Source organism: Panthera tigris, chromosome F3, assembly GCF_018350195.1.
Source record: "Panthera tigris isolate Pti1 chromosome F3, P.tigris_Pti1_mat1.1, whole genome shotgun sequence".
NCBI classification, from domain to species: domain Eukaryota; kingdom Metazoa; phylum Chordata; class Mammalia; order Carnivora; family Felidae; genus Panthera; species Panthera tigris.
Window position 1 is genome coordinate 12,335,278 of NC_056678.1, and position 13,596 is coordinate 12,348,873.

The following is a 13,596-nucleotide window of genomic DNA, read 5'->3' on the forward strand; positions in this document are numbered from 1 at the left end:
AAACTATGGAAAGAGCCTAAATGTCCATCGACTGACGAATGGATAAAGAAGATGTGGTTTATATATACAATGGAATACTGCTTGGCAATGAGAAAGAATGAAATCTGGCCATTTGTAGCAACGTGGATGGAACTGGAGAGTGTGATGCTAAGTGAAATAAGTCAGGCAGAGAAAGACAGGTACCATATGTTTTCACTCATATGTGGATCCTGAGAAACTTAAAGCTGTTTAATTATGAAAAATATTCAGATACTTAAGTCATACAAATACTCACCTTTCAGAGATTTGTGCATGTACAATAAAATGTAAACAGCAAGATGACTTAACATAATGACAGACTTCTACCTGCCACCAAATGGAGGGGTTTTCAGTTTTGCCAAAGCCAGATTTCTAGGCCTATGTAGCAAGAAAAGACTAGGCCCAAATGGGCTCATTGTACTTTCATAATCAAATTACTGAATAATAAAATCTCAGCTACCACAAATAAAAGCAAATGTTCCCATCTAATCTATTTAAGCTAAGGAGAAATTCATGGATCTCAGATCTAATGCTCACTAAATACATATCACACACATCTAGCTATCCCTTCCTCAACAGCATGTGAGAATTATTGACATCGGCCTCAAGTAGTACTCCTGCCGTCTCCCATCGTCCCTCCCTTTCACCCTGACCCTTTATTGTTCCCGTTAGGAAAATGAATCTAAATTGACAAAGAATCTAATATGTAACAGTACTTTTCAAAATTTAATTTATTTATTTTTTGAGAAAGGGGGGAAGACAGAGAGAGAGAGGCACAAGGAGAAGAGCAGGACGCCTAACCGACTAAGCCACCCAGGTACCCCGAAAGTAAGTTTTTAAGTAGCCACAAAATTAGACAACACCACTAACCTCAAATATTTATTTCTGAAACTTATCTTAAATTTTAATCTCCTTCCATTTCCCCCAACGATCTTCTCATTAGACAGCATTCTGGTTAATAAGAAAAGAATACATTTCATATGTACAGTACATTACAGTTTATAAATTACTTTCGTATTCATCTGATCCTCACTGTGGGAGGCCGGGCCCCGGCGCCAGGCTGAGACCGGGTCGGGCAACGTTCCCTGTTGACTCAAGCCAACCCGGTGGTTCCCCCTCCCATTCCCCCACTCTCAAGGGCATACGAAAGCCTTGTCAAGGCTGAGAAAGTTAATTCCTGAAGCCTGTGGTCTGCAGGTGTTGGCAGTAATGCTACCTCCCTTTTTCTACCCCGAGTCAGATAGAAACAAACATGGGAACTGTGTTTTGCTAGCAATCTATCAACAAGGTCTTGTGACCCGTTCAGAAAGTTCACAAGGTATACAGAACTAAATGTTTTGGCTGGCAGTAATCATGTGAAACCTGTTTATTCTTAGAATGACCTGATCCATACGAGTCTTATATTATAAAAGATTGTGTACAGCAACAATAAAGCCGTCACTTGGGCCATCAGCCCAGGGGACCCTCCTGTTCCCAAACTTTCTCTTCTCTCTTTTTTTCTTGCATTCCCCTACCCTCAGGACCCTGACCTCAGTGTTTGTCGCGCCGGTCGCGACACCTCACAAAAACGCTTTCAGGTATTCTGAACAGAAATTATCATTCTGATTTTATGAAAGGGAAAACAATTACCTGGAAAGGTTACAAGTCACACAGTAAATACATGCTGAAGCCAAGTAGGATTGAAAACTTCGGATTTCTTTTTTTTTTTTTTTTGACGTTTATTTATTTTTTGAGAGAGACAGAGCATGAACGGGGAGGAGCAGAGAGAGAGGGAGCCACAGAATCTGAAACAGGTTCCAGGCTCTGACCTGTCAGCACAGAGCCCGACGCAGGGCTTGAACTCACAGGCCGTGAGATCATGACCTGAGACGGAGTTGGACGCCCAACCAACTGAGCCACCCAGGCGCCCCAAAAACTTTAGATTTCTAGCACTACACCAGATCCTGTGGACTACAAAAGGCTGCTTCCTCAGAACAGGTAACAAGAGACAACTACATAATCTATCTGTGAGGAATAGAAAAAGTCACCTCTAGCTTCTTCCGTATATACTGGTAATAAATTCTGAATTCTAACCATTTATGAAAAATGCCAAATAATTACAGAAAAAACATTTCAGGTAATTATCAACAGTGCTTATCTATGGAACATGCTGTAATTTTTAAAGTTTTTTGTATCAATGTTTTTATTTATATTCTAGTTAACCTATAGTGTAATATTGGTTTCAGGAGCAGAATTTAGGGATTCACTTACATACAATACCCAGTGCTCATCACAACAAGTGCCCTCCCTAATACTCATCACCCATTTAGTCCATCCCCCTCTCAGCTTCCTCCATCAACATTCGGTGTGTTCTCTATAGGTAAGTTATAATTTGCTTCCCTCTCTTTTTTTTCCCTATCCCCTATGTTCATCCGTTTTGTTTCTTAAATTCCACAGATAAGTAAAATCAAACAGGATTTGTCTTTCTCTTATTTCGCTTAGCATAATACACTCTAGCTCCATCCACATCATTGCAAATGGCAAGATTTCATTCTTTTCGATGGCTGAGTAATATTCCTGTGTGACACACACACACACACACACACACACACACACACACCATGTCTTCTTTATCCATTCATCAGTCAATGGACATTTGGGCTCTTTCCATAATTTGGCTACTGTTGATAATGCTGCCATAAACATAAGGGTGCATGTGCCCCTTTGAATCCGTATGTTTGTATCCTTTGGGTAAATACCTAGTAGCACAATTGCTGGATTGTAGGCTAGTTCTATTTTTAACTTTTTGAGGAACCTCCATAGTGTTTTCCAGAGTGGCTGCACCAATTTGCATTCCTACCAACCGTGTAAGAGGGTTCCCTTTTTTCCACACCCTTGCCAACATTTGTTGTTTCCTACGTAGTTAATTTTAGCCATTTTGGTAGAAGTGAGGTGGTATCTCATCATGGTTTTGATTTGTATTTCCCTGACTACGAGTGATGTTGAAGAACACATATTGTTAAAATGTCGATACTACTCAAAGCAATCTACACATTTAATACAATCCCTATCAAAATACCACCAGCACGTTTCACAGAGCTAGAACCAAACAATCTTAAAATTTGTGTGGAACCACAAAAGACCCCGAATAGCCAAAGCGTCTTGAAAAAGAAAAGCCAAGCTGGAGACACCACAATCCCGGACTTCAAGCTATAATACAAACCTGTAGTCATCAAGACAGTATGATACTGGCAAAAAAACAGACACAGAGATCAATGCAACAGAATAGCAAACCCAGAGATGGACCCACAGCTATATGGTCAAGCAATCGTTGACAAAGCAGACAAGAATATCCAGTGGAAAAAGACAGTCTCTTCAACAAATGGTGTTGGGAAAGCTGGGCCACTTTCTTACACCATACACAAAAATAAACTCAAAGTGGATGAAAGACCTCAATGTAAGACAGGAAGCCATCAAAATCCTCGAGGACAAAGCAGGCAAAAACCTCTTTGATCTTGGCCGCAGCAACTTCTTTCTCAACACATCTCCAGAGGCAAGGGAAACAAAAGCAAAAATGAACTACTGGGACCTCATCAAGATAAAAAGCTTCTTCTGCACAGTGAAGGAAACAATCAACAAGACTAAAAGGCAGCCTACAGAAAGGGAGATGATATTCACCAGCGACATATCTGATAAAGGGTTAGTATCTAAAATCATAAAGAACTTATCAAATTCAACACCCAAAATACAAATAATCCACTTAAGAAATGGGCAGAAGACACGAATAGACATTTTTCCAAAGAAGACATACGGATGGTTAGCAGACACATGAAAAGAACATATTGCAATTTATAATCTTAACGTTATATTCGGTAAGAAAGGTGAAACTTTACTAGAAGTTCAAATCCATTGTTAGATGTATGTAAGAAATGTATGAACAATACCAGGTTAGAGCTTAGAAGAAACAGGCACTTTGGCACACTGCTAGCAGAGTACAAATAGCAAAACTTTCTGGAGTTAATTGGCAATGCATACCAAAAAGCCTTAGGGGGGCGCCCGGGTGCATCAGTCGGTTAAGCGTCTGACTTTGGCTCAGGTCTGATCTCACCATTTGTGAGTTCAAGCCCCGCCCGCGTCAGGCTCTGTGCAGACAGCTCAGAGCCTGGAGACAGCTTCAGATTGTGTGTCTCCCTTGCTCTTTGCCCGTCCCCCGCTCGCACTCTGTCTCTCTCTCAAAAATAAATAAACATTAAAAAAAAAAAAAAAAAGCAAAGCAAAAAACAAAAAGCCTTAGAAATGCACACGTCCTCTCACCCAGTTATTCCATTTCTAATTTATTCTAAGGAAATAATTATGGATGTATGTAAAATTATGCCTATAAAAATATATTAGTTATGGGGTTAAAAGACCAAATAAATAAATGGCTTGGTTACATCAGAGTAAAGTAAAGAATAAAATGGAGCTCCTAAAATTGGATCTGGGAAACTGCAGAAGATATATTAAGTGAAGAAAAAGAAAAAAACAGATTTATAAACCATACACACAGTAGGATCACACTTTAAAATACATATACACGTATGTGTATGTGTATGTATACTGTATGTATGTGTCACTGGGATACTATACTAAAATATTAATAGTGACTGTATGTAGTCAATGATATTACAGATGAATTTAATCATGTTGTTTCTACATAGTTTCACATCTCCAAAAATGACTATGTCCAGTAGAAGTTAAATATTTGACACGTATACAAGTTAAATATATATACGTATTTTATATATACTTGTATTACATATATAACACATTATAAACGTATCATATAATGATATATTTTAGGCAACATATACAATGCATATAGCCTATGTAACTCGTATCAGAACTACAGAAAACAAGATGAAATTTAAATTTACATGTATCAGAGAACTCTGGAACCATTGCGCATATATAGAGAAATACATCTTAAAGAATAAAGCGCTATGAAGAAGGCACCGTACATGAGTCAGGAGAGATAACAATAGCAACTTAATTAAACAAAGTGCCTAGTATCAGAAAATAAACTTGAATTGAGCAGTACATTTTAATAGCTACAATTTCTCACATCTAATAAATAGAAAGTCTTAAAATATCAACAGCTTTTGGAAATGAAGTAGTTTAAACAGACTTTGCAAGAAAGTGGAAAGGAGGCTAATAGAAGTGGTGGAGAGATTTCTGGAGAACGAGTTACTTCAATCTCATGCAATAGCACCATCAAGAGAGATATTAGGTGAAATCCCAGCAGAAAACACAACATCCACAGAGAAACTATGATAACACACATCTGGAATGTGTGACTCTGCCTGCCACACCTCAGACAAGATATTATGGAAACAAAGAGTCCAGAAAAGGGTGATTAAATTTTTGACAAGCGATTATAAAGGGAGAAATCAGGAGTGTTTAATCTTCAAACGTAAGATCTGGACAGAAAAATCTTTTCCAAAGTTTATAAGAAAATATTTTCCAAAGTTTGTAAGATCATAAATGTTGCGGATAGGATGGAAATTGTTGCTGAAAGACCAAACTAACATGATTAAAGTTTTAATAAGGCAGCTCCAAGGAAAATACACTCTTTTGATAGAATAGGGAAAATGTAGGTGAGGCATTATCCCAGTACATTTAGAGTGAAATCCAAAATCCTTCCCAAGCTTCCGAAGCGTCAGTATTCCCTGGTGGCTGCCTGCCTTGGCTCCCTAGTCCTCCCATCGTCCTCACCTTCCCTAGACCCCACCCCCATCTGCCCCCTCCCAAGCCTCCAATGGGCCTCTGCACTTGGCTGCTGTCTGCTTGGAAGGTGCTTCCCCTATATCTTCACCCTGCCTGCTCCTTCCTTCTGAGATGTCAGCTTAAAAGCCACATCCTCACAGGGACCTTTTCTAATTTTCCCACCTAAAGCTACGTGCTCTTGGAACCTGGCACTACAACATTACTTCGTTTAATTTTCCTCATATTGCTTAGCACCATATGAGATGACCTACTCATCTGTGTCAGGCTTCATTCATTTATTTAATACATTGTATGTCTCAACTAAGAAAAAAAAATCTTTAAGGTTGAACCATCCAGGGGGCTTTCCCTGACCACCCTGGCTAGGTCAGGCCACTCTTGTTTAGGACACATTTTGACCTTACCTTGTAATTTTTCTTTTGTGACCCAAATTACTCTTGAAATTTATTCTCTGATACCTGTTTTTCTAAGTTCCATGGGGTGTGCAAGGTAAGCTGGGGCCAGGGAAGGTCTCGAATGCCAATTCGGATATTTGGGCTCCACTCTATAGGCACTGAGGAAGGACTATCTTATTAATCAATGTATTTATTGTTAGTGCCTGGCACACAAAAAGCACTCAATACCTGTTTGAACTGATGAATAATTGGTGAATGGGAAAGAACAGATGAAGAAGGAGATTGGATTTCTATCTTACACAGCTCACAAAAATTAACTTGGAATGGATTAAAGACTTAAACACAAGACTGGAAACCGTAAAATTCCTAAAAGGCAACAGGGAAAAATCTAGATATTGGTCTGAGCAACAGTTCTTCGGGTAGGACACTAAAAGCACATACAAAAAAGCAAAAATCAGTAAGAAATAATAACAGGGGCCCCTTGGTGGCTCAGTCAGTTGAACGTCCGACTTCGGCTCAGGTCATGATCTCGCAGTTCATGAGCTCAAGTCCCATGTGGCGCTCTGTGCTGACAGCTCAGAGCCTGGAGCCTGCTTCGAGTTCTGTGTCTCCCTCTCTCTCTCTCTCTGCCCCTCCCCTTCTCGCTCTCTCAAAAATAAAATGAAACATTTTTTAAAAAGGGCATTTTAAGAAACAAGAAACAAAATGATAAGGCAATCTTCAAAATGGGAGAAAATATTTACAAACTGTATCTAATGAGGGGTTAATATCAAAATTATATATACATACCTACAACTGAATAACAGATATATAAGCAATAGGATTAAAAAAGATGGGTAGAAGAACTGAACAGACTTTCTCCAAAGAAAACATACAAATGGATAACAGGTACATGAAAAGGTTCTCAGCATCATAATCAACACAGAAAAGTAAATCAAAACCCCCCTAAATATCACCTCGCACCTGTCAGAATGGCTACTATAAAAAAACAACAAAAAAAACCCCCAAGAGATAGCAAGTGCTGCAGAGGCTATGGAGAAAAGGGAAGCCTCACACACTGTTGATGGGAACGTAAAATGGTGCAGCCACTATGGAAAGGAGCATGAAAATTCCGCAAAAATTTTAAAACAATAGTGCCATATAATCGAGCAATTCTATGTCTGTGTATATTATATATGGAAAAAAGTGAAAACTTTAACTCCAAAAGACATATGCACCCTCCCCATGCTCAATGCAGCATGATTTACAATAGCCAAGATATAAAAACAATCTAAGGGCCCAGCAATGTGGCACAAATACACAACGGAGTATTATCGGGCCACGAGAAAGAAGGAAATGCTGCCATTTGTGACAACAGGGATGGACTCTGAGGTCACGAAGCCAAATGAAGTTGGTCAGAGAAAGACAAATACTGTATAATTTCACTTATACGTGGAATCTAAAAAGACCAAACTCAAAGAAACAGTGCATAGAATGGAGGTTACCAGGCGCTGCGGGTGAGGAAAACGGGGAGCTGTTGATCCAAGGGTAAAAACTTCCAGTTAGAAGAGGTTCTGGGGAACCTAATGCACAACACTGTCATTATAGTTAACAATGCCAGATTATACACTTGAAAGTTGCTAAGAGGGGAGATCTTAAATGTTCTCACCACAAAAAAAAAAAAAAAAAAAAAAAAAAAAAAAAGCAATGGTAATTATGTGATGTGATGCAGGTATTAGCTTAACGCTAAGGTGGTAATCATTTTGCAATATGTGTATCAAATCAACACCTTATACACTTCCAACTTACGCAATGTTATATGTCAATTACATCCCACTAAAGCTTGGAGAAAAGGAAAGAAAGGATAAAGAATTAAAAGGCAGAAAAAGGACAGAAAAAGATAAAAGAGCTACATGTGAGGAAAATCAGGGCATTATATTAACCCCATTGCTATTCACTTTTGCAAATACTACTGGTTCCTATTAAAGAAGAAACAGACTCCAAATTATATTTGTAATAAAAATGTTTTAGTCGGAAAAATCGGTTCTTTCTTTTTTGTAAGTTTCAGGTTTCTAATTTAGGCGCCATACTTTCTGATTCAGTCCCGATAAATGAAACCCTTCCTGGGACTTTACGATTATGGTCCTTCCAAGTTAGCAGTTCAAGTGACAAAAAGGAATCCTGGATGGTTACGAAGCGTATGTCAAAGATGAAAACAGTAAACCTATTTAGAAGAAACTTCATAAAGCTGAACGCTGAAAAACATTTCATGGAATAAAATCTTGTCCATATTTAGCAATCATGAAACCCTCTTTCAAGTCTCTTTGAAACCAACTTGGAGACATGTGTTTAGCCTAATTCTCATGGAACACAGGTGGCAATCTTTAAAAGCCTTATGTTATACTAGCAGTTCATCCTGGATAACAGCATTGAAATCAATGTTCTATTTTAGAAGACGTAAAACATTCACATCTCTTTATTATTCAAAAGGGTCTCGGAATTATGTCCTGTGTTCTCTTCATGCGCAAAATGAAATAAATTGATGACCCTAGCGTATTCTTTATCTTAACCAACATGCATTGAGACATACTGAACTACATTTGCTCTGCTGCACATGACAGAGGTGGTTCTAGAATTTGTAGGCAGAACCTAATTATGGTTCTGGAGGCTACAACTAGATGCAGGGAGAAACTGACCAGATCATGTAATTGTAGGGGTCAGGAAGACAAACCAGCGGGGCAAACAAATTCCACCCTCAGCTGCTTGGAGAGAGACCATCAGCCTTTGATGCAACATACCTGTTAGTGGTGAGACTGAACACAGAGAAAGAACATCAATTTCTCTCTCGTTTATTTTTTTTAAGTTTCATTTATTTGAGAGAGAGAGAGGGCAAGCCCATCTGCATGCTCAAGTGGGGGAAGGGCAGAGAGGGAGGGGGAGAGACAATCCCAAGCAGACTCCTCACCGTTCGTGTGGAGCCCGATGTGGGGCTTGAACCCACAAACCATGAGATCATGGCCTGAGCTGAAATCACGAGTCAGATGATTAACCGACTGAGCCACCCAGGCGCCCCTCTAGTTTTCTAAAGGCCTATTCTTTCTCATAAAGGATTGACAGCGAATGACACAGGAGACAGATCTGCATGCAAAAGGAAACTTGAAAATTCTACTCTAGTCAATTTTAAGCTCTCATTAAATGCAGAACTTCTCCCTTCACACAATAAGATTGTCACTAAGTCAAAGGATGAATAAGAAATCTGTGTGCCTTGAGATTAACTATTTTACCTCTTAAAGTACATATTAGTACAAAGTATACTGTATCTTGAACTTTGTGGGTCATGACCGACAGTAAGGAATATGGATTTTGGGGTTTTTTTTAATGTTTATTTTTTGAGAGAGAGCGCACACGAGCGAACGGGAGCAGGGGAGGGGCAGAGAGAGAGGGAGACACAGAATCCGAAGCGGGCTCCAGGCTCTGAGCCGTCAGCACAGAGCCCGATGCGGGGCTCGAACTCACAAACCATGAGATCGTGACCTGAGCTAAAATCGGACGCTCAACTGACTGAGCCACCCAGGCGCTCCAGGAACATGATTTGTATCATAACCCAGTACATACAACACACACACAATTTACAATAAAAGTTTCAAGGAAGTTATCCTTATTACATACAATGAATATAGTGTCTGTTTTATGTCATCTTTTTTAATGCTGGCCACATACGACAAATTGATGTCATGACCGAGTAATGGGTTAGAACCTCGTCTGAGAAACCATGCTGAAGTACATACGTTTGGTCTGGCCTCTGTCTACCTCTCTAACTGCACTTCACATTGCCCTCTGCCATACTTTGTCCACTGCCGCTGCCCCCCCAACTCCCCACCACCGAATTTCTATTCTATTTTTACATTAAATCACGAGATCAGTTCCTGCAATATGCCAACTGCTTTCCTGCCTCAGGGCCTTTGATCTTGTTCTTAGTGCTGCCTGGTACGCTTCCCCCAGACCACTGCACTTCATCATTCAGGTCTCAAGATGGAAGTCAATTCTTCACAGCGGCCTTCACTGACCACCCAGTTTGAAACACACGACTCCAACCGGGGGCGGTGGGGGGAGGAGGTCACCCCTCTTAGGGTAGTTGGGAAGTCTAAATGAGAGAAGGTAAGACAAGCACAAAAAAACCCAGTATTCCACAAATGTCACTTTCCATCCCCCTATGCCATCCAATTCTAGCTATGGAAATGCTATTCCATTCGCTTAATGATGGCCTTTCTGACTCTGAAAAGTGAGGACTCCATCCTCCAGTATTCCCCAAGTACTTTGTAACCTCTCGGGACACTCACCACATTCCTTCTTTTTCCATTCAGCAAATATCTGAGCGCCTAATACAGTCTAAGCAATAGCAGTGAACAAAATATTGATCCCCCTCCCAGTTCGGTTTGGTAAGAGTGACAAATTCATACACAATTTCAACTGAATGTGGTAAGTACAACAAGAGAGATGTGTACTATGTAAAGTTGTGACAAGAAACAAAAAGTCACCTCTGTGAGCAGAGAAGTAACCATCACAGGAGAGACACTTAACCTGGGTCTGAAAGAATCCAAGGGAATTTGGCCAGCAAACAAGGGCAGAAGAGTATCCCGTGTACAGCGTGTGCAAAGTAGAAGGAACACTCATACCACCAGCTTGAAGGTGCTTAGAACATTCAGTGAAAGATAAGCACTTGAAAGGAATGTCTAGGCAACGGAGAGGCATGAAAGCAGCTAGACAGGTAAATGCTAGATGATGGAGGGCCTTGCATGCCATTCCAGGAACGCTGAATTTTATACTGTAGGGTTTGGAGAGCCTACAGTTTTCTGTTTTTGTTTTTTTTTTTTTAATTTTTTTTAATGTTTTATTTATTTTTGAGACAGAGAGAGACAGAGCATGAACGGGGGAGGGGCAGAGAGAGAGGGAGACACAGAATCGGAAGCAGGCTCCAGGCTCTGAGCCGTCAGCCCAGAGCCCGACGCGGGGCTCGAACTCCCGGACCTCGAGATCGTGACCTGAGCTGAAGTCGGACGCTTAACCGACTGAGCCACCCAGGCGCCCCTGAGAGCCTACAGTTTTAAAGAGGTGACTTCAGGCTTGCCTGGGTGGCTCAGTCGGTTAAGCGTCCGACTTCAGCTCAGGTCATGATCTCACGGTTCATGACTTCAAGCTCTGCTGTTCAAGCACTCTGGTGCTGACAGTTCAGAGTCTGGAGCCTGCTTCAGGTTCTGTGTCTCCCTCTCTCTCTGCCTCCTCCCTGCTCGCACTCTGTGCCTTTCAAAACTAAATAAACATTTAAAAAAAAATTTTTTTTAATAAACTAAAGAGGTGACCTCAAAGATTTGGGTCTTAGAAAATTCGTTCTTGTTACTGAGAAAATAATGGCTCGAATAACTGCCATACCACACTATTAAAGATATACTGCAACAGTCCAGGCAAGAAATGAGGAGACCTCAAAGTAAAACAGGATCTAGTGACCACCTGAATATGGGAAGCGTAGGAAAGCAAGAGAGGTTAACTCTGGTTTCTGGTGTAGGTTACGTATATTGCAATATGTAATAACTATAATATTAGAGTTATATAATATTAAAGCTATACTATAAGTTAGAGTGATCTCATTAATTAACTTGAAGGAATAAGGAAACCCAGGTAGAATGATAGCAAGTTCAGTTTTAGTCATGGCAAATTTGAGAGGCCTTTGTGGTAACCAGGGAGAGTGTCTGGGAAGCAACTAGGTTAGGCCCTAGCAGGTATGAGAGGAAAACTGAAGTTTAAAAACTTCTTTTTAATGTTTATTTATTTATTGAGAGAGAAAGACAGAGAGAAACAGAGCATGAGCAGGGGAGGGGCAGAGACAGAGAGGGAGACACAGAATCAGAAGCAGGCTCTGAAATGTCAGCCCCTACGTGGGATCCGAACCCATAGACTGTGAGATCATGACCTGAGCCGAAGTCGGATGCTTAACTAAGCCACCAGGTGCTCCTGAAAACTGAAGTTTAGATGTGAATGCTTAGGCATTAGTAAAACTCATATGCGTGGATGAAATCACCCCAGCAAAATGCATAGACTAAGAACTGAAAATAATTAAGGACTGAGTCCTGGACAATGGCATTTAAAAAGCAGGCAAGGCCGGTGGGGGAAAAGGCGGAGGGGGGTAGGGGGGGAATGAATGTTTGTGAACTTCAGTTATCACAGAAAAGCTAAATAAACTTTGAGAAGAAATCATTGGATCTGGCATTTTAGGGCCATTAAAAACTTGGAAAAGGGCAACTTCATTGAAACCATTCAAGAGGAAGTCAGACAAGAGTACTGAGGATGAAAAGGGGGGCATTTAAAGCAGGTGAAAATGCTATGCTTCCATGCAGTCACAGAAAGGCGCAAGGGAGGATTGGGCAGTAACTGGATAAACCAGCATGGGGGATACGCTTTTTTTGTTTTATTTCATTTTCTCAAGATGTATGACCAGAACACTGGGAAGCAGGAAAAGGAGGCAGAGAGGCTGAAAGCACAGGGTGGGGTGGGGGGATAAAAGATACGCAGAAGCAAAAGGTCTTGTAACGGATGGGAGGGAAGGAGATCTAGAGGAAAGGTGGATGCATTGCCCTTCAACACCACTTTCCCTACACTAGAAACGCAAAATCGAATGATGAGTAAAATATATATCAATGTGTAGGTTAGGGGCACGAGGCTGAAGAAACTGACTTTCAGTCTCTGGCATCTGCTTAGAAGGGAGGAAAAAGCAGGGGAAGGGACAGGGGTTGGGGAAGTGAAAGTTTGGAAAGGGCTCCGCTGGAAAAGCACAGGGGCAGACTGGGGCAAGAAAAGGTCCCTGAGTTGGAAGGGAGAAAGAACAGGTGGTGGGAGGGGCTCTGTTGCTAAATTCTTAAGCTATACCCTTCTGACAACAGTCATCTCTCTATCCCCCAGTCCGTTCTCTCTCTATCCCCCAGTCCGTTAACTCTTTAAGAGTTGCTAATTAAGTGAATTAACTCGACCCCCGGTGTTCTCAAACAAGTGACTCAATAAAAATTAGCTCTAGGCTTTTTAAAAATGCCCAGCCCCATTCCTACTGATTCAGAATTTCTGGGGGTGAGGCTCAAGCGAGTGAATTTTCCAGAAGCTCTCCCAAGAGATCTTGAGGGGCATTCCTCTTAAAAAGCACCTACCTAGGGGATAATCCCCTGGCCAGAAGACAGCTGTGCAAATACGGCTCTGACTAAATGGCCCTTAGAGGGGGCAAGGAGCAGCGCTCTGCGCCTCTGGGGGGCAAACACTGCGAGACCTAGGGACACCTGGGTCAGTGCTGAGCCATCACACACAATCAATGCTCTTAAATGAGGCGCGTTAAAGAGAAGCCGAGAACTTGAAGTGATGAAAACTACAAACATTTAAAACGTTTGTTCGAAATAATGTCTCGCCTCAGGGTATGAGACTCCGT

General features: G+C 41.0%; 1 protein-coding gene across 2 annotated transcripts in view; it reads right to left on the reverse strand.

Moving 5' to 3' along the window:
* NME7 (NME/NM23 family member 7) overlaps positions 1–13,596 on the reverse strand; it is a 256,632-nt gene that overhangs the window by 242,704 nt on the left and 332 nt on the right. The gene's annotated exons all lie outside the window — the stretch shown is intronic.